This window comes from Mustela nivalis, assembly GCF_964662115.1.
Source record: "Mustela nivalis genome assembly, chromosome: 2".
Taxonomy (NCBI): Eukaryota; Metazoa; Chordata; class Mammalia; order Carnivora; family Mustelidae; genus Mustela; species Mustela nivalis.
The window spans coordinates 151,512,873-151,539,182 of NC_139021.1; the positions used below are offsets into that span (position 1 = coordinate 151,512,873).

The following is a 26,310-nucleotide window of genomic DNA, read 5'->3' on the forward strand; positions in this document are numbered from 1 at the left end:
CTGAGCTGAAGGCAGAGGCAACCCACTGAGCCACCCAGGCACCCCTATAGCTTGAATTTTTAATATGCATGTATTTTTACAAATCAGTAAACTAAATGGAAACATTACGATTTAAGAAAATAGAGAAGGAATTTAAAGCTTCTTCAAACCTTACTTCAGTAAAAATAGGTCAACTCCTTATTCCCATTTAATCAACTTCAAACTCAAGGTGAAGTAAAAACCACAGAGGAGCTCTGCCTTTGATCCAAGAGAAGATCTGTAGTTGAGCATGGTCAGAAGCACGGTATTAGAAGGGAGGGCTCTTTTTACTTTCATTTCTTAGCTTAGCCTTAATTTGTGTATTTCCTCAAAAATAAGCCTCCTGGAAGGAATCTGAAATATGGCAAGGAAAACCACGTGAATCAGACGAGCCCCCTGCTGGGGTCACCTTTGAAGCTGCCCATTAACAAGTAGAGCCAAGGAGGAGCAAATTTTAATGTAAGGAACAGGTAAGAGTTAATTTTTCTCATGTTTCTTGCTGTTTTGGGAATTCAGTTTTTAAGAATTAAACAAGGAAACATTTTAGAAAAGTGAAGAACATACATACAATGGAGGAGTAAAGATCATTTCTCATTTCCTTTCCCAGCAGCAGTCACCATTAACATTTTAGTTTAATTACAGGGTTTTTTTCTAGGCATTTTGATTGGCACTTGTGGTCCAACTGAGTAAGAAGTATTTATGTTGTTTTCTCTATGTAATGTGATATTGAGGCATTTCTTACAAACTTTTACAATTATCATGCAAATGCGTGATCATTGAAGAAACTGGAAAATATAAATAAAATTAATCATCCTGCCACCTAAATAGAAGAGTTTTTGTTATGCCAACTGCCAAGCTTTTTTAAGGGGTAAAATTAAATTCTGGATAGCTTTTCTTATTTAAATCATAGACCATAAACCTTCTAGATACCTCTACTGTTTTGCTATTGAAACATTTTGCAAGTGTTTTAAGATATATCCTTATATTTTACTCAGAAGAAAAGTCTAGAGGTGAAATTACCAAGTTAAACTAATGGCATTTTTAAGATTTCTAGGACTTTGGAAGTTTGTGCCAATGTGTAGTTTTACCAAAAGTACTTAAGAATGTCTATTTCCTATTTGGGGTATTACAAAATTTGGCCTTCTAATCAAGTAGGAAAAACAAATCCTTTCTCATTGTCTTAATTTGTGTGTGCCTTAGATTATGCTCAAGACTAAAGAATTTCGTTAAATTACTTAGATTTTCCTTCTAATTCCAGACTTTCCTTCTTTTTATTGACATGGCTACTAGTTTATAATAGTTACAATATTATCCCTTCATCTGTTCAGTATGTTTATAGGTTTTAACATAATTGAATTGGCTGTTACAGAGTGACATTAAGTAATATCTGATAACAGAACCTTTGCTCTTATTTTGGTTTTAAGGAGAATAAATCTTATCTTGTGATTATTGGACATGGAAGTTCATTGAGATTAATAAAAGTAATTCTTCTAATCCTATCATATTCAACTTATTTTTAAAATCGGGAAGTGGGGGTACCTAGGTGGCTCAATGGGTTAAGCTGCTGCCTTTGGCTCAGGTCATGATCTCCGGGTCCTGGAATCGAGTCCCACATCGGGCTTCTTGCTCAGCGGGGAGCCTGCTTCTTTCTCTGCCTTTCCCTGCCACTCTGCCTGCTTGTGCACTCTCTCTCTCTGACAAATAAATAAATAAAATCTTTAAAAAAAAAATAAAATATAATCAGGATGTGCTTCAAATTTTATCAAATGCCTTTTTAGGATCTATATATTTTGTTTTTATTTAATAAAGGACACCTCATTTTCTCTAATATTAAACTTCTTTGCATTCTTAAAATTCAAGCTCCTTGGCATTCAAGGTTTGGATTTGTACCATCTGTTCTCATTTTCAACACCACGAGTTGTTCATATATTAGACCTCCTTTATTTATGCTTGTATCCATCAGAATACCTTTTTTCTTTTTTAGTTTTATTAGTTTTACAGGATTTTCCTGAGCCATCCACCCTATCTTTACTAGAATTTTCATTACTATTTTTCTTTGTTGTTACTGTTATTCTGTCGGGCCTTAGGTTTTGCTTTCATTTCTGAGCTTTTCCCACATATTTTTGGATTATCTTATCATTTAATCTTCTGAGTTTTTAAGAATTACAATATCTGCAATTTTAGTGAGAATATAGAGATCTACTGAACTCCCCCTTTCTATGTTTCTTTGCACAATTCCTTTTATAATGTATGTTGTTCATTTTCTTCAAATATCTCTACCCATCTTGGATTCATCTGCCGGGTTCTAGATAAAGAACATTCTATGAAGGTAGGGGGTGTGAGCTGGCGATCTACAGCCTCATCTTTGTTACTCTCCTTTACCTTCTAAATCTTTTAGCGTCCTAGAAGCAGAGTTGGGGGGGATGTGTGAAGCACAGAGGATCATAGCTAAACATAGGGCTCAGAAGTTACCTATTGGTTCCTAGCTCAATGATGCCACTTCCTACCTCAAGGTCAAGTAACTACTATTTTTATGTTTCTTTATACATAAAGTGGGGATAGTAGTATTTCCTATATAAAAATTGAGTGAGATAATACTTAATCTAGAGCATTTCCTGCCACATACTAATTATGGTATGAAGATTAACATCATTTCCTTTACAATCTGCAAATGCTGCCTTCCTTTCCTTAAGCCACTCTCTCACTCCAGGGATTCACCTCAATTATGAGAGTCAGTTAGAGACAATAGAAAGGACATAAGGCAGACTCTTCAGTTACACTTTCTGCGGTTTTGAACTAAGAATGATTAGGGACCACCCCCAACTCCCAGGGATGATCATTCCTCGAGCTGTAATCAGAAGTTCAGTGGACTCCCTCCTGCCCCCATTATAGGACTACAGCACTGATTTGAGGAGAGAATTATATCTTGCAGAAGGTCAAGAGCACTTCTCAGCAAGCTCTCTTCTTAGTAGAGAGCATGCATTGGGCTAGTATTTTGTAGTTTAAGGTTATAGTAGACATCATTTTCTTTTATCATTGCAGAGTAGTTCACTCTTCCTTGCTATTTCTGGTAAATTTTAAATAGGAGAATAAATATGCTTTAACTTGGAAACTTCTACCAGAAACCTGGAATCATTTCAATAGCTTAAGAATGGTCAGAAAGAACTCACTTATAAAGTGCTCCAGGCCAAAGCCTCACCAATGGTGAATCCTGAAGAAATTATAAAATTCAGCATGGTCATTACATTACTTACATTTCCTACTGAAGATACTTTTCAAATTTCTCTGAGACTTTCAATTTTTTTCTTTCTTTTTTTAATGGCTTTGGTGTTTCTAATTACAACTTCTTTCTCATTGCAGATACTGTATGTATGTGGTTTTATTCCCTTACTTTAATTGCAATGACCTTGGCTATTTGTTGGTCTTTCTAAAAAGCCCATTTATGGTTTCATTTTTCTGTTTTTATCCTTATTGATTTTGTCTTCTATTTTCCTTAGCTTAATTTTTAATTTTTCCAGATTCTCAAATAGAATACCTGGTTTTAATCTTTGTTGTTAACAAACCATTTGTAGTGAATCATTTTGTTCTGAAAATAGCTTGGTGATGTTACACTATCATTTGTTTGCATAAATATTTTAACGATAATAAGATAGTCTATGGTCTGAAAAGATACAGAACACTGAACTGTTCATTTTCTGCTTGTAGGTTAGTTCCATTTTGTGGGTAATTATAAACAATTTTATTAAAAATACTTTTTCTGGATATAATACAGGTTATAAAAAACTTGAAAGTTCATAAAAGCTAAAAGGGCATTTTTCAGTTATAAAAAAAATGTAGGTTGTATTTTTTAATGTTCCCACAGACTTTTGTGGAGTTAAATATTAATTTCAAAACACTACAGTATGTTTACTAGTTGCTAAAGAGAAATTATCACCTTCTGCTTAAGTTCAGTGACCTGTGACACTAATGGTGGTAAATGACAGATATTGTCAGTCAGGGGCTAATGTTAATACTTTTGTTTACAGCCCTGAGATGGTCTTTGGTTTAATTTTATGGAAAAGTGTCTTCTGTCATCTTTAAGTCATGGGAATTTCACTGGTAGGTTAGTGAAAGATATACCTGATACTATTTATCACTGTCAGCAAAGAATTCAACCATTTTTTCCATAAAACTCTTGTGAAAGATGGTGACTGGTTGAGAGAAGGCGCTGACAAAGAATAAGAAGTCACCGGAGATACCCACTATCAACCCCCAGGGTGTGATGAGGAAATCAAGGTCTTCCAGGAACAGCGCTAGGAACTGAATGGTCTAGGAATAAAGTGATGTAGTTGTAAGAAATGTTGAAGGATATGGAGAACAAAGGGAGAGTTTTTAACAAGTCTATAGGGAATAATAGAATATTAGAATGAAGTAATGGCTGGGAAATTTCCCCAATTTTAATACATGAAATCTTACATTGAATAAGCACCAGAAGTCCTGAGCAAAATAAAATATCTACATCTCATACTCCTAGAAATAACAGAATTTAAAAGATATCGGGACGCCTGGGTGGCTCAGTTGGTTAAGCGGCTGCCTTCGGCTCAGGTCATGATCCCAGCATCCTGGGATCCAGTCCCACATCGGGCTCCTTGCTCAGCAGGAAGCCTGCTTCTCCCTCTGCCTCTGCCTGCCATTCTGTCTCCTGTGCTCACTCTCTCTCTCTCTGACAAATAAATAAAATCTTTTAAAAAAAAAAAGATATTGAAGAGAAAAATTTAAATGTGCCAGAAAAGAAAGAAATCGATTGCCCAGCGAGGGGAATAAACTGATAGCACAGTTCTCAGTAGCAAAACAGACCAGTAAAGAGGAGGAAATCAAGGCCCAGAGAGATCACATACATTCCACAAGGACTGGTCATAGAGTTCCCCTTAAATAAGGCAGTCTGACTCTGAAGGTCACATTTCTCAACATTCCAATGCCCCTTTCTGGAAAATATGCTGGACAGTTGTCTTTAGCTTCTTACAATGATGAAAGAACCTATATCTCAATTCAGTAACTCAAACTGTGGGAAGAACCATGTGTGTGCCTTTTAGCAGATAGGAAATTGATCTAACTAGTATTAATGTTTATAAAAATTCAAAACTAAGGTTTAGAGCATTCCTCGTAAGTGGTATGATGAATTTTGATTTCCACACTGGGTCCAATTAAATTATATTTAGACATGACTCATGGTAAAATGCTCTTGACAATGTCATCCAAAAATGGAAGGTGGGTGAGTTTTAATGGATAAAAATATTTCCAATTTTTAATTAGGCATGCCATATGTAGTCAATTGAGATCTGTTGATTAAGATTTCTCCATTTCCTACATCATCTCTAAAACATATGATCTTGAATATAAATGAGCTGGGCAACAGATCTTTAATTTAGTAAATGTTACACATGTATTTGGAATTTCAATAATAGAAGAAATAATTTTTTAAAATGGGACAGATTTTCTTTTGTAGCTGGTTAGCTAACTCTGAAAAATATTCCCAAATTGACGGATCAATGAGGATGGAAGTTGAAAATAATATTTGACCTCCCACAGTCTTTGAAGGACAATACATATTAGCATATATATAAATTGTGTCACAGCTCAAGGAGTGTGGAAGACATTGCATTCTTGAAATATTCTTACATTTCCCTGTATCAACCAGACAATTTCTGCATTGCGTGGCACAAAAGATAACTATTCAATATACCAGAAGCGTCCCAGAAAATTCCTTTTCTGAAGTTATTTATACTTTATTTCCTTTATTGACAAAAACTATTAAATTAGTGACCAGAGAATGGTCAAAGGACTGGAATAGGCTCAATGGTCTGGTATTAAATGAGAACTATTTTCATATAATACAGCAATGCTCACTTTCTAATAAATGACAGGCCTGCTGGGAGGTGAATAGTATAGCTGGAGCTTAAAAGATTGATTTTAAATCCTTCTTATCCTAAACCTTGGCAAAGTTACTTGAAATCTCTGGTCTTTCATATGGATAAAAGAGATAATACTTACTTTCAGGCTTTCAGGGAGGATTAGACAAGATAACGTATATAGTGAGAACTCTACAATTTTTCTTTTATCTCCAATTAAATTTTGCCAGTATAAGACAGGAGGAGCTGTCTGGGAACTCCTGGGTTCTGGTCTGGTCATAAAAGGTAGACAGTCATGCATACCTGATATGTAGTGCCTGGGTGCCCTAAAGAGGCAACCCCATGAGGGTTTTTTTTGATCCAGAATTCCCCAGTCCCATGCAACAGTCAGTGGAGTCTATCCCAAAGACCCAAACCTTCATGCCGGAATGCTTTCCATCTACCATGGTTGTTCATGGAAACTCATGACATGTCATTACATATTACTCAGCAAACAAATCACAGAAAAGGTATAAATAAGTGACACAAATAGATTGGGATTTGGGGGTGGTGGTGGTAGGGAAGGTTCATTCTATTCTACTAATTCTAGGACTTGGGCTAATGAAACAGAGCCTCTCAAATAATGGTCTGAGTGTCAGTTCATTTCCAGCCTTTGACATTTCTCATGCTGTGCCAAAGGAAGTGTTAATCAACCTCTGGCAAAGGTCTCTCCTAGGCTAATAACCTGGTCTGTTAGGACATACCCAAAACAAACCCAGATAACTTTGACCAAGCAGAGTCCAAGCCCTTACCTATCAGGAAAGGAGCAGGCCTGGATGAAAGCTCTAGCACTTGCCTTGTTCCCTGGTGCCAATCCTAGAACTTCACTTGCTACACTAGAGCTCTATTCTCCAAGAGCCTCTGTTCGTTTGCTATGGTGTTACTGAGCACTCATCACATTACAGTAGTCCTGTTTAAGTGTTCACTGTGAGTTCAGGAATAGTGCTAAGTGCTTTTCTAAATGTATTCTTAAGATTTTATTTATTTATTTGACAGACAGAGATCACAAGTAGGCAGAGAGGCAGGCAGAGAGAGAGGAGAGAGGAGGAAGCAGGCTCCCTGCTGAGCAGAGAGCCCGAAGTGGGGCTCAATCCCAGGACCCTGGGATCATGACCTGAGCTGAACGCAGAGGCTTTAACCCACTGAGCCACCCAGGCACCCCTCTAAATGTATTCTTAATAAGATCCCCAGCGACTTCATAACCTGTTTCCCATTTCGTATCTAAAGGAACAGCTCAACCAAGATTCACCTGAAACCTGGTCTGCTTAGGACTGTTCTAAGCCTGAAAGAAAGAATAAGACCATGCCCTCTGTCCTCCAGGAGCTTAGAGTCCAACAGGGGAGACACATCTGCACAACTTATAATCAGATGAGTTGACAGAAGCTGTAAATCCATGCAAACAGTTTTCCAAAAATAGGAGACTCTCCTGTCATTGTCAGCTAATGACACTTGATAATATAGCAACAGATTCATTCTCTACATGAAACATTGTAAATAAATCTACAGTAACTCAGCTTGAGAATCTGGGCCTTCACAGACTTCAAAACCAGAAGCATTTTTGTTCAGACAATGTTTGCTGAGAAAACCACTGCCCAGCAACAAGTCATGCAGGACACAGACACTCCCCAAACTGCTTCAGTCTGAGATGAGTAATGACTGGAAATGCTCCTCCTTAACAGGTCAAAAATCTATGAGGCAGCCCACAAAACAAGGTTAATAGAACCATCTATAGGGTCCAAGGCCCAAGCTTTGTGAGTTAGGGGATGTCACACATTTTTTGGTACTAAGTCCTAACCAGCTCCCAGGCAGTTCAACATCCGATGGGTCACTAGGCAACTCACTCACTCTAAGCCTTGATTATGGTCGCAGACCAAGAGAATAGCCTTGGGTCTCCATCGTATTTGGCTTCCATTCTTAAAGTTGTAGAGATAAAAGCATGCTTCTTCCACCCCTGCCTCTAGACTGAAGTATTACGCATTTATGGGACCATAAATAAAGGGAGCCAATAGCCACAGTGGGGAAAAGAGAGCAAGAAATCAGGAAATTGACCTGAACAGACACAAATGTGAAGTTGGAGGGTCTCTTTCAAAGCAGAGATCCTTGCCACTTCCCCTTTCAAACCCTGATTTTTGGTCTTCTGACCAGTTAGTCTCCATCAGTCCCAGCTCTGTGCCCCCAGGAGCACTCTTTAACCCTAGGATATCATTCCTTTCACCTTCATCTTGTCATATTGCCGCTCATTGGATTAAGAGCTCCAAGAGGGCAGTGAAGAGTTGATGTATAGCTTAATAATCTCAGCTTCCCACACAGAGGAGCTGACAATGCGTAACAGAAGACACAGCATCAAAGTAGCCCCTACCTGGAAAAGACCCCCCCCCCCAACAATAAAGATCAAATAGCCCAGGATGAAGAAGTTACAAGGCAGATGCAGAGTGTACACTCTTATGTTTATATCTCATGACAGTTCCTAGGGTCACAGCTGCCAATTGCGAATCTAGAGACAAGAGTGCTGTCCTGGGCCAGAGTGAGTGAACACAGCTTGGGTGTCCCCCAACATCTAATTCACAAGCACAGCCTACGTGGTCTACCTTCAAAATATATTTGTAATTCAGCCATCCCTCACCACCCAAGCCCATCAATATGCCCCACCTTGTTTTCTGTGGCAGCCTTCTAGCTGGCCATCTGCCTCACGGGCACCAGCCCCACAGTCTCTCACCAACACAGCTGACAGGGTTTTTAAAAAAACATTGCAGCACATCCCAGTTCAAAATCCTCCAGTGGATTCCCATCACACATCAAATCCAAAACTTCTACATAGTCTTAAATGCTTCCTATGGTTGTGCCCACTTCTCCCTGACCATTCCTCGCTTCTTTCCTTCCACTCCCCACTCACCTCACCCACTTTCTTGCTATTCAATATGTTCATCTAGTATGTTTCTACCTCAGGGCCTTAGTCCTGCCTGTTTCCTCTGGCACTTTCATCCTGGATATCTTTAAGACTCACTGCTCATATTGTTCAAGTTTAAGCTCAAATGCTACCTCTTCCAAGGAGTCTCTCCCCTCCTCTCTATGTAGCATAGGATCCCAATTACTTTTTATTCTCCTACTCCTACTCCTTATACTGGAGGAATTATCACTATCTGACATGTTTGTGTGTGTGTGTGTTTGTTTTTTTTTAAATCTCCCATAGGAGGAAAACCTTCATGAGAACACAGACTTGATCTTTATTCACTCCACAGTGCTCAGGACAACACTTGAGTAGGTATGCAGTAGATGGTTTTTAAATGATTGGTCACAAGAATAGCATTAAGTGGGCCAGGAGATTATAGGCTCCAGGAGCAGACAATCTCAAGGGCACCTGAGAGTAAAAAGTCAGTGAGCAAGCCCTGAGAAAGGAACAGGTGGAAGTCTATGCATCCTCCATCTTCTGCCCACCCACCCCCCCAGATTAATTGCACAGAATCTTCTGACAACAAGTTCAGCATAGTTACCAGAATGGTCACGATGGTCATTTGTGACTTACGGAGAGCACGCAGGAATTCATTAACCTGAGAACTCTTGCAGGTAAGCCCTGGTCAGCTAGTCACTAGTTGTAGGATTTAGGCGCGTAAACTTACCAATCTAAGCCTCAGTTTTCTCAGGAAAAACAGGAAAATGGTATTTTGCAGGACTCCAGGCAACAATTTTGATGAACTAATATATAGAAAAGGGCCCAGAATATTAATAAAGGCCGAGCAGCTGTTAGTTTAACGTGAACCTGGTCTCCTAGGTAGTAAGGTCCAAACTGTCAAACCTTCATCTTACACCCAGGAGAGTATCCCAGTACTAGATCATGAAATATCCAGAAAAATGTCCATTACTAGTGGAGCTAACCATCTCACTGACCCATATTCTGGCGTAAATTGGAAGTAAATGTAGGTTAATGTACTAGAAATTTACTAACAGCTTCTTCTCTGTCCTAAAGCCCTCCCCCAGGGCCCAACCCACTCCCAGGCAGAAAGGTCCCAAAGGTATCCAAAGGAACCAGATGTGGTTTAACATCCTCTGACAATTCAAAAGTTTATCCCCAAAGGACTTTGGGTGCTTCTGAATTTCAGTCAACAAGCTCCTGAATTGCAAGTATAGAAGGAATTGTGGAAAACAGGGCCTAGCTTACAAATTGCTGAGCTAACATCAGCTGGTGAGTATGCATCGTGAGTTAATGGATAATTTTTGCCTCTAAACATGAAAAGAGCCAACTTTCAACACTGATGCTTTGTGCCATAAAAGCATAGGAGGGCAGTTAAGAGCCCCCAAACACCTCATAATCAGACTAACTTTCCCACCATAACATAGGTCTAGGCAAGGGATGGCAAATGTGTGTTCACTGGGCCCCCTTGCCCTCCATCACGGCCCATTTCCTAGGGGACTTGGACATGGTCTTGCTTGACAAAGTATTCCTGGCAGGTAGAGTCAATACATTTGAATTGAAACGTAAGGGGGGAAAACCCAATTCCTTATTCCCAAGGATTGCTGAGAAGGGAGAACAATAAGTTTTATGGAAACCTCCTCTCTCTTGCCATGCCATCATGTACAACCCAAGCTTACTGTAGAGAAACTCATTTTCTCCTCCCCCCACCTCCCAATGTGTCCTGAGCTCCATCCACACTGACCATTTGGAAACTCAGTGTATTTATTGACACCAGCTGGCTGATTAGAGGGGTGTTACCATTCTCCCTAGAAGTATTAATGAAAACATTCTATTTGGTTTCTGGAATGTTTCCTATTGGTTCCTCCTTTAGGGCCTTCATACCTATATTCCTACTGCCTCATTAAAGTTCCCTTTACTTCATTAAGACTTCCTACAAGTACCACAGTGACTCCCTTATGATAGAAAGAGGCTTTACAATTCGAGGTGTCTGTTCACGAGGCAAAGCTACCCTTTCAGTTCATAGAAAAAGAGACTTCGTTTCAGGGATGTTAAAAGACTTGCCAGGTGTCACACAGCTGAAGGACATAGCTGGGCCCAAATGCCGAGTCTTTGGAATTTCAAATCCCAACCTCTTCCACTCCATCAATGAGCTCCCCTGAAGGGCTAAGAGAACTTCAACCCCCCAGCAAGCCCTAGCGCTGTTGGCAGTTTATCTCCCTCAAGATTATAATGCAGAAAAACTAAGGTTGTTTGGTTTTCTTTCAAAAGACCATCATATTCGCAAGAAAAACATATGGACCGATTGCAGGGATGCTCTTCAAAAAATGTAAGTTTATGTGTCCTTGCCACTCTTGCTGCAACCAAATTTGCAGCATTCCATGAAAAATGAAGGGGAAGGGAAGAAGTAGGAAGGGGTGTGAGAAAAGCAGGGAGGAAGAACTACGGAGGAAGATGAATGAACAGCAAGAAATATACTACTTTCATGTTCAAGATGTCTTCCTGCCCCCACTACCCCTACCCCCAATCCCCGCCACCATGGAAGTGGCATCTAGGAGGCCAGGAGCTCCTGCCACCACAGGTGAGGAATCGTGGGCTGGTACCCCAAAGCCCACGTGTGCACCTCCTACTGCTCCCTCACAACCCATCAGCTCACCTCTTTAAGGCTCAGCTTCTGCATCTATAAAGATAGTCACCATCCTACATCGTGATGTTTTTATGGTTCACTCAGGACCGTTTGTATAAAGCCCTGAGCACAGCATCTAAACAGTTTTAAACTAAGTTAGCTAGTTTTGCTAATGTTATCATTTGTGCTGGATAGAAATCCTTTTCCAAGGACTCTTTCCCCTTTCATGGCTCATCTCTGTCCAAACTTGGGCACATCAAGTTCATGGAACTCCGGTTCCCCTTCTATAGACAAAGAGGATAATAGCAGACCCTCCCACTTCACAAAGTCCTTAAGAGAATCAAATGGGATAGAACAGTAGAGCACTTTGTAAACAATTTTTGATCACAGTCTTTTCATATTCTAGCCAGGTATCATTAAAATGGAAGCTGAATCACTGATGATCAAGGATGAAATGCTGGAGTCCTCTTTAGCCCAGAATGAAAGAGGTGTTTGTGTAAGAATAGGGTGGTGGTGGGTGTTATTATATCCATCATTTATTATTTCTTTATTTCTCCCCTTACCAATACTTACTGGTACATGGTATGTGCTAGTCACTGGAGTTGTGTTGGGGATATAGCATGAACGGAGCGAGTGAAGTCTATCCCAGCACTGCGTGCCTCTGTAAGTGGTTAGAAGTGTACGCAGAAAGCCAGGTGCCCTGCTGGAGGATTCAAGCTCACTTGGGAGGGACAGGAAATGATCCCCATAGAGTAGAGGTCCAAAATATGAGGAAGCATTACTGAGGCAAAGGGGAGGGCATCCTGCCCGTGGGACAATGGGCACAGAGGCCCAAGGAGGAACCAGTAGGAAATATTCAAGATCCCTAAGGAGATCAGTTGAAATGGGACCAAGAAGGAGAGGGGGTGAGAGCTGAGGAGGTAGGCACGCACCGAGCCCACCACGCCAAGTGAGAAGTTTTTTTGTTTTGGGGGATTTTTTTTTTAAGATTTTATTTATTTATTTAACAGACAGAGATCACAAGTAGGCAGAGAGGCAGGCAGAGAGAGGAAGGTAAACAGGCTCCCCACTGAGCAGAGAGCCCAACCTGGGGCTCGATCCCAGGATCCTGAGACCATGACCTGAGCTGAAGGCAGAGGCTTTAACCCACTGAGCCACCCAGGAGCCCCAAGTGAGAAGTTTTGATGTTCACTCTAAAAACAATGACCACCACCCACAGGATTAAAATAAAAATGACCATTGAGACAATTATTCATCTGACAAGATAGGAATAACAGATGGGAGGGCATGGGCCAACGGAGGAAAAGCAGTGAGAAGCAGGGCTAGACAGATGCAGGAAATACTGATGAGCAAAGAACCCCAGAGCTTGGTGCTACAGGGGGAGAGGGGGAGATGGTAAGGTGGACCCCTCTCTGTTTCTGCTGGGAGCAGCTAGGGAAGTTCTCTTAGCCCTTCAAGGGAGCTCATTGATGGAGTGAAAGAGGTTTTCTAGAGAAAACCTCCAATATTTATCTATTAACAACACTGCTCTTTTGGCATTCCCCTACTCAGAAATGCAGCCCAATGGGCCACTGGGAGACAAGGCTGGAGAATGGAGTTGAAAAATAGTCTTGGGGTGCCTGGGTGGCTCAGTGGGTTAAAGCCTCTGCCTTTGGCTCAGGTCATGATCTCAGGGTCCTGGGATCGAGCCTCCCATCAGGCTCTCTGCTCAGCGGGGATCCTGCTTCCTCCTCCTCTCTCTCTGCCTGCCTCTCTGCCTACTTGTGATCTCTGTCAGATAAATAAATAAAATCTTTAAAAAAAAAATAGTCTTGACCTTACAACCCCAAGAGACATGGAGTCTCTCTGACAGCCGAGCAGGTGTACGTGTGACCTGGAGGGAGTTAGGCAGGTAAAGGGAAGCTCATTACCTTAAGAGTGGCAGCTGTGTCAAAGAATTGCTTCTACGTAAAAGCAGGCTTCTTTCATGACCTAGTTTTGTACAGTCTTTTAATTAAACTGTTCAGTTGCAATCTAATGGAATATAAAAAAAAAAAAAAGGTAAACCAAAGTAGTTAATTGCTGGGAGAAAAAAAAGCTAAAATTTCGGACAGATGTCATTGGCATATGGAAAACAGAAAAATGGAGTTAGCTCAAAACTGGAAATATGGAGACTTGGAAATTCTATGGTTCTTTGCCTTAAGTTTTTCTGTTAAATAGCAGACACTCCAGGGTCAGGGCAAGGTGGGGAATAAGACTTTTGGCTTAATTTTTAATTTTTTTTTAAAGATTTTGAGAGAGACAGAGGGAGTGCATGCAGGGGTAGCAATAGGCAGGGGGAGAAGGAGTGAGAGAAGCAGGCTCCCCATGGAGCAGTGAACCCTATGCGGGGCTGGATCCCAGGATACTGGGATCATGACCTAAGCCAAAGCCAGACGCTTAACTCACTGAGCCACCGATATGCCCCAAGACTTTGGCTTTAATAAGCAGGTTTACAAGCTCTTCTCTTGGAAGTAAGATTGATAGGGTTTGGGGAAAGCACAGACCTCCAATGAGCTTTAAGAGATAGAAAACCAGAGGGGTACGGAAGGTGCCTGAAGAAGCAGGAAGTGATGCTTTTGGAAGAAGAGCTGTTGTATTTTATATGCTCCTTACCATGATCATATAGTGGCTTCCTTCATTCCAGATCAAACCAGAGTAGTTTCTCAACTACAGAGTAGTAGCTCAACATCAAGGATAGTAAGCAATCAAGAATCTGAGAAGAGGTATAATTCATGCATTTGAAGCCCACTGTTAGGCCTACCTGATCTGTAATCTTGCCTCCCAGTGCCTCTCCTGTCCCTTCCTCCTTTGCAAAGTGTTATAGCCAACTGAGGAGGTTTGCTTTTGACACCAACCTGCCTCTGTTACTTTGTTCCTGCTTGTGCTAGGTTGCAAATAAGATTTGCAAATATGCTGCAAAAAAAAAAAAAAAAAAAAAAAAAATTTCTATGTTTGACAAATGTGGTCCAAGCTTCTTTAAAGAGCTTCACATCTCAAGTTCCCCACAAATCCCTCTGGCGAGACCCATGGTTGGGTCTTGTTTTGCCTGATAGAGACTCAGCTTCTGAGCTTACTTTGGGTGCATCCCAAGGATAGGCACCAGACCACAATGGCAGAAGAGAGCCTCCGAGGAAGGCCAAGACAGGCACCAGAGTAGTGGAAATATCCCTTTGGTTATGGTTTGCATAGGTCTTTTTTTTTTTTAAACTTATTCTGTTCTAATAATCCCTTTTTTCACTCCTAAAGGGAAGTAGGGAAACCCATTTGAGATGATTTAAGAGGAAGAAATTAAATAGTAGCACATTGGGTCTTTATTCTTAGAGAAGAAACCCACTAGGGAACTCTCTTATCCCCTTAAATAGCCAAGAAGCCAGAAGACCCACTTACTGCCTCATTTTCCCTTAGTCCTAAGGCAAAACCCCAGAGGAAGCCAACACTAACCAAGGAAATGGAGAATACCGTATTGGGGGAAATTTGAAGACGGTGACCGGAATAGAGACTGCCCTGAGCAGGGCGAGAACAGGACCGCTCTGAATTTCATGGGGGATATTCATAGGCCCCTAAGTGAAACACAACGATTCCAAAATAAGTTGTTGGAAAGACACTTCAGAAATATGGTGGGGATTAAAAGAACATTCTGATCAAGATTCACCAGCCTGGGGACCAACACAGCCCTCCATACCCTCTGCAGCCTTTAAAGCAGGCTCTTTATTCACCTGACAACAGGTCATTGAGGGCAACGCACTTGGGTTTTTCAAAAGCCTTCCAATACAGTTTAGCTTCCGGAGAGAACAGCCAAAGCAAAGATCACAGAATAAGAGATAAAATAAAGTTTCATGTAGGAAAGTCCTAGGGGCCAGGAGATGAAAGGAAGTTCCAGGTAACTCCAGGCTTCACCTAACATGCATTACTGAGGTCAGGGAAAACTCTCATCCAAGCGCTTTAAGGAACAGTTATTTCTCGGAAGAAACCTCCACTCCCACCCAAACCATCTTCAAACGTGTTTCCCTGGTCACAGAGGATAGGAAAGGATGAAGAAGGCTACACAGGGCAGTCTAAAACCACATCCTTGCCTAGGCTAGTAAAGGAATCCAGGTCCAAAACTGCTGACAGTTCATGTATTTAAAAAAAAAAAAAAAAAAAAAAGCTTAAAGCATAGGTCTTAGGTGTTCTTGTCTCAAGAGAGTACAAGGGTTGAAGGCAACTCTTGGAGGTAATTGATAGGCTTAGGGCACATTTTGCCTTGAAGTTTCATGGGTATAGGTTTCTCTCTGAATTCAAGTTATATATGTTAAATAGGTATCCCTCTTAGCAGGTCAATATTACCCCAGTCAAGTTCAAAAATAAAACAAAAAAAGCAACCTCTGATTTTGATCTCAAATTTTCTACTCTAACCAGCCATTTCCAGTTGCTTCCTTCCTAGAAAACTCTAGGAAGACAAAGGTTAACTCTTACAAAAACCAGTGATAAGTGAGAACTTATGGCTGATTTATCAAGTTTGCTCTCCTCCTGGTCAGGTGCAGCTCCCCCTCCCTTGCTGAAGTTTCCACCTACTGCCTGGAAAGGAACTCATTAGAGGTTGATGCCAAGGCCTTGAGGAGACCCAAGCCCCATCCTACTAAAGGCCCACCCCTAGGGATAGACTTCTAGGAGCTGTTTATTCTATGAGCCAGACTTCCAACCCTTTATGAGTGGGCCAGAGCTGGATGTATGATTCCACTGAACCATTCACAGATCATCCGGGAGGAATTTGGAAGCTCAAGAGTGTTGGGCAGCCTTTGCTTTGGTTTGAGGGATTAAACACTAAGTCGCCATGGGACAGTCCTATTCCTCCATGTAGGTGAAAAGTAGAGAAAGCAGATGAGCAAAGAACAAAACAAAACAAAACAAAAAGTCAGATTAAGAACTGAAGAGAGTCCTAATTCTTTTTTTTTTTTTTTTAACTTTCAGTCTATGGAACATCCCAGTCTTTGTCTTTTTGTTCATATTGGCTACAGTTGTTGTCCCTTCCTTGTAAATCATTTTCCCTGACTAAAAGCATTGTCCTTGTTTCTTCTCTCTTCTCCCTTCCCTCACTGTGGGGAGCATGGGAGATAGAAGTGTCCATCTCCTATGTCCCCAAAGTGCTTATATGGCAATATCCTAACACTGGTTCTGGAATGCTCCAATATTTAGTCATTAAGAGACTGAACAGAGGGTGTAAGCAGTCTACTGGTCTCTAAATTTGCAGTGAACCCTGAGGGATCTTCATTATTGGTGAGATGAGCCATTATAGAAGAATAATTTTAGAGTTGCCTTAGGCAAAGTTTGCCCCTTTTACCAATCTTGCTAGCCCAGAGAGGATCTAGAAGGCATGTGGATTATAAGGAGAAGACAGGCAACATTCAGAAACTAAAAGATGCCTTTCACACACCCTCTTCAATACACGCATTCTGGGAAGTGAAGATACTTTTTGGCCAAATATTCCAAGGCCCTCCTCTTCCTTTGCTGTATCCTGACATGGTTTTCAGATGCCTCCAATTCCCCAAGGAAAAGAGATGGTCCCCCTGAGTTCCTAGAAAACTGACATTTCATGGATGTTCAGGCTATCTTCCATAAACAAATACCCTGTAGAGATAAATTAGGATGTTTATTAGTGGACACACCAGATGAGTATGCCGTTGAAGTCAGAGTAATCTAAAACCTAGTTTTCAGGAAGTCTCTGAGCCTCCCTCTTTCATGGTGGCTTCATATATTAAAAAACACTGGAGTATCTACTATACCCCAGTCACTGTGTTACATTGATGGGATGGGCAGAATTATCCAGAAGTGAACTGGGGAGCTCAGTCTAGGTTGTCTGAACAGTAAAGCCCACTGAGACAAAGGATTCTGCTTACCCACCAGAACAGGTTGCACCTGAGCTTAGCTCTTTATGGAACCAGAAGCTTCCTTCCCAGCAGAAGATTCTTTAATCTTCCATGGGTTGCCTGGGTCTCCCAGATAAGTCCTTTAAATAGCTGACCCTGAAATGCAGATTGCCCAGTGGGAAAGTCATCTGATTATTCTCCCACTGAAGAGGCTGCTCTCAATTTGGCCCTCTAAGAAGGGAACGTATTAAAAATTCGTGTCTCCTGGGGCACGTGGCTGGCTCAATAGTTAAGCCTCTGCCTTCCGCTCAGGTCATGATCCCAGGGTCCTGGGATTGAGCCCCGTATCAGACTCCCTGCTCAGTGGGAGGCCTGCTTCTCCCTCTCCCACTCCCCCCTGCTTGTGTTCCTTCTATCACTGTGTTTCTGTCAAATAAACAAATAAAATCTTTTTTAAAAAATTCATGTCCCCTCAAGATTCATGTTGAAACCTCAACCCCCAACATACATACTTTGTGTGATGTTATTAAGAGGTAAGCCTTTGGAAGGTAATTAGGGTTAGATGAAGTCATGAGAGGGACTGCTGCCTTTACAAGTCATGAGAAGACTTGGCTTTGTCTCTGTTCTCCTCCATGAGAGGCTATAATGTGAGTCAGCAATCCACAACCCAGAGGAGGGCTCTCACCAGAATTGGACCATGCTGGTGCCCTCAGCTCAGATTTCTGGTCTCCAGAACTCATTAAGAAATAAGTTTGTTGTTTGTAAGCTGCCCAGTCTAGGATGATGTTGAGGAGGGAAGTTTTCTTCAACGTTCTTAGGGTCCCTGAGTGGGCCTCAAAATTAAATTGACAAAGACAAGTTAACAACAGCAACAACAAAACCCACACAAAGTTAATTTAAGTTTAAGGAGACATAAGAGCCTTCATGAGGAAATCAAGACCTGAAGACATGGTTAAGCTGGTTATTTTTATATCAGATTTGACACAGAACTGACAGTCATGGAGAAAGAGGATAGGACAAAGTAGGAGGAAACCAAGGGATACTTAGGCCCATTTGGATTTTTCTCAGCATTGCTCTTTCTTTGGAAGCAAGGTTTCTTTCTGTTATAGGAAGGCAATCCTCACATAAGGTTTTAGAAGGGTGGGGTAGGGAAGTCAGAGCGACTACCCTGCTCCTGCCATTTTCTCAAACTTGATCAGCTTAAAATATTGAACATGCCAATATACCATATTCTGGGGTAACAGATCCTGAACCTCATCAGGACTTTGTTACAGCAGTCCACACGACGGAGACCAACCAGTAATGGTCCAAGCAGTCCAAGTTAGGAGCATCCCCTCCCCCCCACACTCTCTACCACACAGAAAGGATAGGTTCGAGAAACCCCTCTCTCACTGCCACGTTTGCATCTAGAAGGGCGGCAGTGGTGTTGGTGTGGAGGATTAGAACCAGTGCCCACTAACACTGGTTGGATCTACCAAGTGCCAAGATCTGGGAGGAATCCTCTCCAGGCACAGGACTGCAACCTCAAGCATGTATACTCGTCACAGAGCCAGGGGTACCAAGAGTACCTGTGAGAGAACCAGGTCATGAAAGGTCAGGTTTTCTTTCCAGAGCATTTGTCACAGTGGCAGGATAAATTGGGTACCAAAGCAGGTTCACGCTGCAGAATCACCTCTCTCAGACACAGGGAGGTTTAGGCAGGTCTTTGAATTGGCCTTGGGAACACAGAATTCACAAAGCAAATACGCTACTTCCAGCGCTCACCAAAAAGAATCCTAAAATCTGGCAGCTCAGAGAAACTTTGTAATAAAATAACTAGAGCTTTCCTCAAGGGAAGGTCTCGGGGTCCTCAAGCCTGGAAGCCTGAGGAAAAGTAGTTACATTTTCTTCTGTAGGACGAGTACATGGGACGGAGGCCCCAGTTTGGATATCCCTGCGGTCTTGCTGTAGTCCAATATTTTCTATGCTGAGGCCAGGATATTTCTAGAATTTAGGTTTTTCTCAAATTTCTCTATAAAAATATATTCTTTCCTGTAGCCCTCAATGCCTTCTTTATTCCCAGGCATTGAATCAGACAGTGCAGCTTCGAACCACATGAGGCGACTCTTCTGAAAGCACCCCCCTCCCCCCAGCCTTCTCAGGGGTCTGAGTAGCCCCTCACAACTTACATGGCTTAGGTAGTGATCTTACCCTCAAAATTACCCTCACAGGCCACCCAGGTGGCTCAGATGTTGAAGGGTCTGCCTTCAGCTCAGATCACGATCCCAGTGTCCTGGGATCAAGCCCCGCATGGGGCTCCCTGCTCCTCAGGGAGCCTGCTTCTCTCTCTCTCCCCACTTCTACTGCCACCCTGCTTGTGCTCTATCAAATAAATGAAATCTTAAAATATTGCCCTCACAATATAAGCACTGTTCACAGTTGGGTGGATTAGTTCTTAACTTGCACACTGGCCCGCTGTATTTATTTTTCCTAACAAACCTTTTTTCTTCCCCTTCCCTGGTTCATACTTCATTGTCACAACTCCCCCCACCTAGAGTGGGTATCTGCCAAGCATGCCATTCTTGGAGGAGGTTCTTCTCCCACATGAATCCTGTATTTTTTTTTTTTTTAAGGTTTTCAGAGCAAGCATGGAAGGGGGGAAAAAATCTCAAGCAGACTCGGTACCTAGCATGAAGCCCAATGCAGGGCTCCATCCCAGGACCCCAAGATCATAACCTGAGCCAAAAATATCACGAGCCCAATGCTTACCTGTCTGAGTGACCCAGGTGCTCCCATGAATCATGCATTCTTTATGAGGGCTTCCAGTAATCCTATTTCCCTACTGACGGGGATTAGCCCAGACTAGCTCTATAGCTCTGAGCACAGCACTCTGGCCACAGGAATGGAGGGTCGGGAATGGAGGGTCAGGAATGGAGGGACCTGTGTGATGGGGTAGAAAATCCAGTTCCTGGCCACAAGACCCCATTCCCACAATATATAAAGTGGCCTTGTCATCAGACCAGCCTGATTCCCATCCAGTAAAGGTCAAACTTAAAGCGACTCAAACCCATGGGAATTTATTTAAGTTCTCCCAAGAAACAGATTATAGATACACCCTCCTGAACTACTGTCCATGCACTGCAGCCTAATGGAATGGCTATCTGAATTTATAGACTGATCTGTTGATTTGCAACACTCTAATTTGTTCCTGATAAGGGAGTGTACAGCCAAGAGAACATGTAGCAGAATTTTTGTTTCCTGTCAACTCTTCAGTACTCCTAGTAGAGGGGTACAATCAACTTCTTGCAGTAGAAAAGGTCTGTTGCCTCAGTCCCCAACTGCAAAGACTATTGCTTATTTTCTGTTCTGAGCAACTTCTAGCTCATCAAAGGATATAGCCTTTCTTTTGGGCAAAAATTTAATGTGTCGGAAATAAAGTAGTAAGAATGACCCAAAGCAATCTCCTTTCTTACCACAGATTCTATCACAAATAACTTTAGAATTTTCCATCTAAGAAAAAACTCCCCCTTTCTCCTACTTCTCAAAATAATTGTGGTTTTTTTTGGGGGGAGGGGGTTGTTTGTTTGATAAATGGAAGCCAGTAGGTCATAAGATGAGAGTTTACTGCTGGATAAACTCTTACAGATACTCTGCCTCAGACACCGGGTTTTTAAGAGCCCAGATAGCTTTGTTCACCAAGTGTTCTCCACTTCCAGAATCACACTCACTCCTAATAACTGCACAGGATTGAAAGCTAGGGGTACAGCCTATGTGATTGCAGTGGAGTTCTTTCTTACCCTTGGGACTGTGCTCCCCAGTTTCCCAGCTGTGACTATACAGAGTTTGACAAGGACTAGAAAAGAAAAGATTTCGTGGAATAACGGGGAGTCCAGAGCCTCAACTTTAACTCCCCAAGACCGGTTTCAATCAAAAACAGGAGAAAGCAAACAAAAACAAAAAACCAGAGAAATAACAAAGGTGCTTGGGCCATGAGCAATATAAACATTTTCTTGAAGAAACATAGTCCGGATCAAATAGCTAATGGCCTTTTCCTCCTCAAAGATGAAAAAAGTTAAACCTCTGTCAGCAGGTAACATTGCTTCCCATAGAGAGGCAGGGGTCCCCCCTGGGTAGGAACCAAGCTCCACTCTCCAGCTCTGGGACTATTAGCAAGTGACTTAAGTCAGTTCCCAGTTTTATTATTATTTGTTAAATTCTTATGTGTGTGTGTGTGTGTGTGTGTGTGTGTGAGAGAGAGAGAGAGAGAGAGAGAGCGAGCGCACGCACCGGAGCTCCTGAGGTGGGGTTGGGGAGCCAGAGGGAGCAGCAGACTCCCCGTTGAGCAGGGAGCCTGCCAGGACTCAGTCCCAGGACCTAAAACATTGCCTCAGGAGGCAGACAGGCTTAAAAAAACAAAAACAAAAACAGACAAAACAAAACAAAACAAAAACAAAAAACAAAATTTGCAACTTTCCCCAAACAAGTGTGAGGAATTGACCCTTAAAATTTAGAGTCTTTGCCACATAAATATCCCTTGAGAATCAGAAACTGCCTTTAGAGACCAAGCAGATTTGCTGTGCGGTTGTGTTCACAAAGGTTCTGTGAATTCACGTTCGGTGCACCGTAAGAAACTTCTTACCAGTTCAACCTCCTCATCTGCTTTTCTGCAACCTGGTCCTCCAACCTCCTTTCTCCCTGCCGCCTCTCCCCTTCACAACTCACTGTCCCAGTATCTCTCCCAGGAGTTCTGGTCTCAAAAGAAATGGCTACAGGGTAAGAAGTCATCTCTAGGGTTAAATCCTAGCTCAAAAAACAAATACAAAAGAACCCCACCTTTTTCAAATGCAGACCTCAATACATTATTATCATTAAATAGGATTTGATAAAAATGCTAAAATAAGAAATAGGAAGAGAGGAGAGGCGAGGAGAATTTAAGGACGTTAATCCATGGAAAATGTCTAGGGCTCCCTATCTACCGAGCACTTAAAAAGTGTTTGCAGTTATTATATGCATCATTTAAATAAGCACTGTGTCCTATTCCTAAAGAAATTTAGGTTTAGCTAAAATTAAAGAGACTATTCCTGTGAAATAGTTAGAAGTGAAACGCATTCATTATAATAGAAATTGTCTTGAGCACAATTCCTTCCTAGAGCACAGGTGGCTGGTGAGAGGTTAATCGGCCAACTCCCTTATAGAAGGCCATCTGTCCAGTTCTCTGGTCAATTCACAGATACTCATGGAGGCTCTCCTGTTCCAGGTGGGGAGCTAGACTTTTATGGAAGAAATCATACCTTTGGGTCAGGTTGATCGAAGTTCAAAAACTGATCCTACCTTTATTAGCTATAAAAACTCAGCCTTGTTCCTTAACCTCTTTAATCATAGGTTTTCTACATTCAAACTTCAGCTTCCCCTGCTAGTGTTTTAACCTTTGCAAATTACTTGACCACTTAGATCTGGAGGTTTTCATCAGAAATGGCAGTAAGGGTAGTATCCCATCCACAGGGCCTCCAGAGGATCAGGTGAGACTTCATGCAAATGCTCCAGTGCATTCCCATGTGTCTGGTACATGGAAGATACTAGGGAAGAGTTGTTATGAGGACTCAACACATAAATGCCTGGATATATATGCCTTACAGGTACAAAGGGTCTAATACACATGAGTTCACCATTCTCACACTGCCACTACCCCAGTTCTGCTCTTGGTCTTTCTTCCACCTGAAATCAACTTTCCTGTGATTTCTACTAATCAAACTACTATTGCTCTTTGAAGATCACCTTAGAGAAAAAAAACCCTTCAAGAACAGCTTCCCAAACTACTTCTATTTCCTTCTTCTACACTGCTGTAGCATTTTTGGTACAGCTTTTATAGAACTTTGTGTTCCCAATTAGATAAGCTTACCAGGAATAGAAAAGCAGATTTTACTTCTCCCTGTCCAGTATAGTACCAGAAGTTATACTCATGCTAATAGATGAGCATCAGAATTTCTAAAAATAGCATTGAGCAGCACATTGGTGCTTGACTTCTCTCAGAAATCCTTAAATGAAGGGCAGGTAATATTTATTGAGTGAGTTTTGGGTCCAGTCACTAAACTAGATCTTTTACATATGTTGTCTCATCAAATGAAATGCATGATATGATCATCCCCATTCCACATGTGGGGACATTCAGACTCATGGAATTAACTTCAAGAGATTTAACAGTATGTGCTAGAATCCAAATTCAGACTCATGGAATTCTAGCTAAATGCTCTGCCAATACTGTACCACTTCCTACATCATTAGGGTTCAGTTCAAGAACAGAAGGGCAGCTCCATTTCCCGACTCTGCCCTCCTACTCAAGTAAGGAGAGGGAAGCTTACCTTACTTCAAGTTTGTCCTTCTTGGCTTCTGAGACCCTTGGGGTCACTCTACAGAGCCTGAAATTCATCAAGGACTGCTCCTTGTCTTATTTGTCATGGACAGTTGAGTATCATGCTGTCAGTAAGTTAGATGCCCGTGGTCAAAACTAGAACACCTATTTTTTTTTTAAAGGTATTATTTGACAGAGAGATACAGCAAGAGAGGGAACACAGCAGGGGGAGTGGGAGAGGGAGAGCCAGGCTTCCCACTAAGCAGGGAGCCCAATAGGGGGCTTGATCAGAGGACCCTGGGATCATGACCTAAGCCGAAGGCAGATGCTGAAGAACTGTGCCACCCAGGCACCCCTAGAACACCTAAGGCTAAGCTGTTTGTACTCTAAAGCATACTTTTTAGTGTGGCTGTCAAAGTATTCCATGTAAACTATATTGCAAAATTAGTAGTAACATTGTAATTCCTATTTTATACAGGATAATTTACGTCTTCCCGATGATGGAGAAAATAGGATTCTGGTCATAAGTGAGTGAAATACTTAAAGACCTTCCTCTGTTCTGGAAAAGGAAATTTGAGAAAATTACGGGAAAAAGTCCACTGTTGGAAATCATCCTACACTTCGACTGATTAGTAAGGTGACTACACTGGTTTTCTACACTGGTCAGACCACGTATTTGATGTGTCACTTCAGGGAACCATGCTTTAAAAGAGACGGTAAAAATAAATAAATAAATAAGTAAATAAATGAATGAGCAAGCAAGCAAGCGAGCTGGTAAAGTGGAAGAGATGCTAGAGGAGAGAACTGAAGAGCCCAAGTGTACTCTTGACTAACTACTCACAAGGGACTTAGGAACAGAAGTCTCAGAAGGACCAAGTCACCTGTGCTTAAATACCGGACAGATTCTCCCAGGGAGAAGAAACCACACGTGCTTTGTGTTACTCCAAAAGGCAGAATTAAGGGTGCCTGGGTGGCTCAGTCGGTTAAGCACCTGCCTTCATTTCAGGTCATGATCTCAGGGATCCTGGGATCAAGCCCGCATCTGGCTCCCTGCTCAACAGGAAACCCCCTTCTCTGTCTTCCTCTGCTGCTCCCCCTACTTGTGCTGTCAGATCAATAAAATCTTAAAAAACAAAACAATAAAATCTTAAAAACAAAACTTGGAGCTAAGATCAGAGGTTAGAATCTGAAGAGAAGTGGATCACATCGAACGGTCTCGGAAATTCTGCAGTTTGTGGGAGAAAGCTAAACATCAGCCCCAGGCAAGATGTAGGAGGCCCCCTGCTAAACACTGAACCCCTAGTCACTGCTCACACCCTCTACAATCTTGAGCTGTTCTCTGAGCTCCCTTCCAATGGGTACATTTTTTTGATGACTGGTCCAACCATGGTTCGAACTTCTTGCCTTCTACCCCACTGGCCTCTAAGTTGACCACAAAAGTGGAGACAGCGGAAATAGATGTGTGGGGGAGGGGACAGCTGAGCAGAGCCTCTCCACACAGTGTAATGGGTCTTGACAAAAGTTCCCTGGGCCTTTGTCCTTTTCAAATGCTGTTGCCAAGGCAACTGCTTGCTCCTGACTGCAAAAGTAGACAGCCCCTACATGAAATTATGGCCACTTTGTTCTAAGAACAAAATGATTTGAATGATCAGAGCTTGTTTTACACAAAATGAGATGCCAGCTAAGTGTTTCCGCTCAAGGGAAAAAGTGTATGAAGTCCCCAGTTTCAAGCTCCACCATTAGAAATGTATTCTGTCGGGTGATGGAAAGGTTATGAGTAGACCACTGGCAAGGACAAGAAACTAAGTTACAAACACCGATGGGACTGAATGGATCACCCCTTTTCTAAGGTCATTAAAGTCTGAGGATAATAGATGCATGGACTTCCTGGTGTGGCTCCCTTGTTTTAAATGTGGTCCCTGCCACTTAATAGTTATGTACTTTTGCCAAGTTACTAGACCCCTCTGCCATCAGGCTCATCATCTATAAAGAGCATACCTACCTCTGAGTTGTTGCATTAGTGAATGCATATGACGTGCTCAGAATGTAGTTGGCCTAGAGGAAGCTACTTGAGTGTTAGCTCTTGTTATAATGGTGAAAGTGATGCTGATGGTGGAAGAGGAAGAGGAGGAGGAGAGACTAGGAAGGAGTAGAGACAAGATGTCAGGGCCCTTAAGATTTTTGCCTGGGTTCATAGGCCAGTTAGTCAAGGAAAAAGGAACAGCCCTTTCCTGAGTACCTAGGTACCCAGTAATAAGCCATTAGAGCCTTGATTTCCAAAGACAGAAAAAGTGTTTTTGGGAGGGGATGGGAGGGCAAAATCCTGGGAAGTGTCCTGAACCACATGACTTCTAACAAGACACGATGGGAGAATGATCCTGAGTATCCATCCCTGTCCCCGAAACAGGTGTTATCAGGCTGCCCAACTCTCCTTCTAGAGTAAGGTTTTACTATTGCCTCCCAATTGTGTCCCATTCCAACTGCTCATTCCTTTACCATATGATGGGAGAAGGGTGAGGATATCAGTCTCCCATGAAATAGTACCCTCTTTTTTTTCCTTGTAGGTACTTACTATCTGATGCCTCAGAGAGATTTGGGCTTTCTAAGCATCTTTGTGCTTATAGCAAATCAGACCA

General features: G+C 42.0%; 1 long non-coding RNA gene across 1 annotated transcript; it reads left to right on the plus strand.

The window, feature by feature from the left end:
• Positions 1-314: 314 nt before the first annotated feature.
• Positions 315-24,833, plus strand: LOC309860209. The gene is made up of 2 exons (XR_014309250.1): positions 315-488; positions 24,153-24,833. It is a non-coding gene; the product is annotated as an uncharacterized lncRNA (long non-coding RNA).
• The last annotated feature ends 1,477 nt before the right edge of the window (positions 24,834-26,310 follow it).